Here is a 4,078-nt window from a genome sequence, read left to right as displayed (position 1 = left end):
AAACTCCTATCCAATACTCCAAAGCCAACAGTCTAGACCATGAACCTCATTTGCACTTTATTTTACTAAGGTGTTTGTGCAAAACTACAGGAGTTGTGACTTCTCGCCAGGAAAAGTTTAAATGGCTTCACATGATTGCATCCCTCCACATGTGCAGAGTCTATCAGAAACAATAGCCACATTTACAAGGAAGTTTTAATTCCTGTTTAATTCTGAATAAAAGTTAATTCTGCTTTAAACTGGTGAAAAATGGCAATATAAACACCTAATTTTGCATAAAAAAGTCAGTTTTGAATTAAACTTAATTTCCTTCTTTGATTTGAATCAGAATTCATTTGGTGCATTCACATTACCCACAAACTGACTTACCGAGCAAATGGACTAGGATTTGAATGAAAAACCTGATGTGCATGTACCCCATGAGACAGGCAATGACTGTATCCCATATAATTAAATGTGCAATATGAAATCTTGTTTTGTATTTTAAAAGTTCATGTTTAACAACTCTTTTATTTATCCTCCTTGCCCAGATTTCTCCTCATTAAAATTTATTTTTTGTTTTGTAAAGTAACAATGTCTAGTTTCTGAAGAGGGAACCACCATCAGAATGCCAACAGATCCCAGATATCATCCATTATTACTCACTTATGGCTAATGATTACGTCAAAATTTAATGACAAAGTCAGAAAAGATCTTTTAATGCTTCAACATATTAAAGACTCAGAGTGCAATTTTCCAACTATAACACTCCACGTTCCAGACTTGTTTAAAGGAACAATGACAACTATTATGTGTATGGACTTGTTGTTGCCCAGTGGCATCCCAAAGCTGAGAAACTGGAAAATGCCACTTTGTCTTCCAGGAGGCTGCAGGACCTTGACAGTGAGTTTCACTATACGCGCTCCAAAAGCATGAAGACATTATCAGGGGAAGAGAAGAGAGAAAAGAAAAAGAAAGGGAAAGAGCAATAGATAAGACAAGAGTCAATATAACACTATCTTTTACTGGCTGGAAAGAGCTTACAGTACAGGTAGGATGCAAGATATATGCTGTATTAGTCGTCAATATGGGTTGTATTACTTTCTTTAAAAGGTGACAATAAAAACTACAATAAACTCATTTCAACCTCTTATTGTATGGCTGAAAAAATTATGAAATTTCACTTAAATCAAAGGATTTTAAAAAAAAAATGTCTGTCAAGACAAATAAGGTTTAACAAGACATGAAATGAGTAAAACAGATTCAGAATCACACAGAAAAAAAATGTATAGAGACAACTGTTAAATTGTCATTAGGACCCCACACACAGACAAAGGCTGTTCGGTACCTTGGGTGTCTGTTGACATAAGTGTGTTATTGGCGCTGGTGGTCAACTGAGCAGTGTTCAGACCACACAGGGAAAACCAAATCCACTGTGTCACACAGTATGCCATGAGGAAAAACACGGCGTCATATGTTGATTTTCTGTCTAAATTGTATTGTTTTTCTTTTTTTTTTTTTTTTTTAGCTTGACTTAAAGAATACCAAATGAACAAGTTCTTTAATTGTCAGTAGGGGATGTTTGTCTCCCAATATGAATACAAATGCAAATACTAGATTATCAAAGTGCAACATCTGCACACAAACCTTAAAAACATTCCAAATCTGTAGGATTTTATATAAAGTTGGCCCAGGTTTTCCAGCTGTAAAAGTTTCACTGTGTCTGGCAAGGCTTTCTACAAGCCTTGGGAGTGTTTTGGGAATTATTGACCATTCTTCCAGAAGCACATTTTTGAGGTCATGCACTGACGTTGGATGATAAGGCCTGGCTTGCAGTGTCTGCTCTAATTCATCCCAATGGCAACACTAGTGGTGAGAGCCAATAGGTGGCCAATGCTGGTTGTGTGTTATTTATGCATGTATTCAGTTTTGTAATATTCAATAACACCCTAGGATATGTTTGATGCATTTTAAGGATCTACTGCCACCTATGTTTAATCCTATAGGGGACAACAGATGGAGTCATGTTTGCATTCCTGAGCAGCCTAAGCAGGACAAAGAGCCAAGGCCAAATGTCTTGGCATTGTGGGGACAACAGCTGGGAGGAACTGACCAGGCAGTCAGTTCACTTCATTAAAGACTCAGCATGAGAGCAGCAGAGCTTTTCTAGCTCTCCCAATTGCTGCTCCTCCCTCCTGTCTGTCGTTACATGCACATACACACACACCTTCCCTTTCCAGAACTGGTTTCATGAATTGACTTAAAGCTTGGGGAGTCATTTTAAGCTGCTATCAGAATTTTTACTTAAAAACTGGAGTGTTCTTTGGTTGTTGTTGTTTTGTAACTGGAAGGAGTCTCTCCTTAAAAACTTCTGAAATGTCAAATGGCATGTCTTCTATCTAAAACCACAATAAATTGTTTGTAATTCTTAAGCAACAACACGTTGCGTCTAAGCTCTTCTGATCCTGCTACAGTGTGAAAGTGCCGCTGTCAAGCCGCAGCGACACTAATCTTCACAGTGCAGAGCTGCTGCTTCACAGTTAAGACATCTGATAAGTGGCATCTACACATCATCCTCTCAAATTTAATTCTTATCATGATTGATTTGGGTCATGAGTTGTTCGGTTGCCTCCTGTCATCATACTCGTTTCCTACAGATGCACTTCACTGCTTCATGAGGAACAGACCAATACACATACTCATCATCAAGCAGCAAGTTTTGTGAAACACAAACTAAACACTGGCCAACTCAGACAAACTCGTGCCTGCCCTTTTGCCATCCATAGCTCCATCAATAATCACCAATCACTTCATGATTTGCTCTTTCAGTGAGTGATGAACCGATCCCCCTTCAGTGCCACAAAAGAAAACACCTGTTAGAATCTGCTTAATCCTTGCCAGTGGCAATGCAATCTGGGCTCTTAGAGGCCCAGTCTAATCCACACAAGGGCACCGGGCCAAGGCCAGGGCAGATTAGACCCCCACCATCCATCCATATATCCATCGAGGCACTGACATTGCTCTGAGTCTGCCCCCCTAAAAACAAGTGTTTGAATTGGTCTTTAAATCCACCCAGCCACCTTCCCCCCATTGCTTGTACCTAATCTTCATCCTGTTCAGACCTGGCCCAGCCCACTCACTATCCAACCTCCCACACCCCTCCACCCCCACCTCCTTTCCCTCCCCCTGGTGCAGCTCAAACCCCATTGATTTGTTAGTTTCTCTTCTTTTGTTTGCACCCGGCCGAGTGTTAATGGGACAACCAGGGTGCAGAGCCAGTACCAGGACTTTTAGCATGGGAGATTAAGGTCCTAATCTGGGCATCTGTCAAGGTCCAGTCTACCTTCCTTCTGATGGCTCTGACAGAGAACATTTAATAAAATATTAGTATCATGAGCTGTTCAAGCTGTTCACAAACTACACCAACAAGAAAAGGAAAGGAAAAACTGTATGTATTTCACATTGTTCAGAAGTAAAATTATATCTTTGAAAATCCTTTCAAGTCAAAGTGATCTAGAGTTGTGCATTTAGGTATAAAAACCTACAGTCCCATAAGCACAACTATATCAGCATGTCACACACAGACACAAACCAAATGCCAAAGGTTCAGATTTTGTATCAAGTGTGTTTAGATAATGTTTTATAGATATGTTTCATGCATACATAAATAAATAAAAAATCTCAATGGTAACAGTACAGTCATAACAATGTGGTGTGTCTAAATAAACATTTCTAAATACACACGGTTTATGCCAATTCCAACTTTATTTATAGAGCGCTTTAAAACAACACAGTTGACCGAAGCACTGTACACAATCCCAAGCTATTAAGTCACCTCACACTGTAGCTTCACAACACTTGAGAACTCCAAGATGCAGGTATGGTTGATGGACATTGCAAAGGATATTCTAGTAAACCTATCCAACCAGGGCTACATCAGGAAGTTGTAACCACAACACAGTGCTGCATTTAATTTGATTATTCCTGACAAGTACAGAACAGTTTCTTGCCTTGGGCCACACAATGGCAGGGCATTTGAATGTATATCTATATAGACGTGCATATATTGCTTGTCTTTTTGCTTATACAAATTTTATAC

The sequence above is a fragment of the Telmatherina bonti genome, assembly GCF_933228915.1.
Source record: "Telmatherina bonti genome assembly, chromosome: 2".
Taxonomy (NCBI): domain Eukaryota; kingdom Metazoa; phylum Chordata; class Actinopteri; order Atheriniformes; family Telmatherinidae; genus Telmatherina; species Telmatherina bonti.
Note: the sequence above shows the minus strand (reverse complement) of the source record.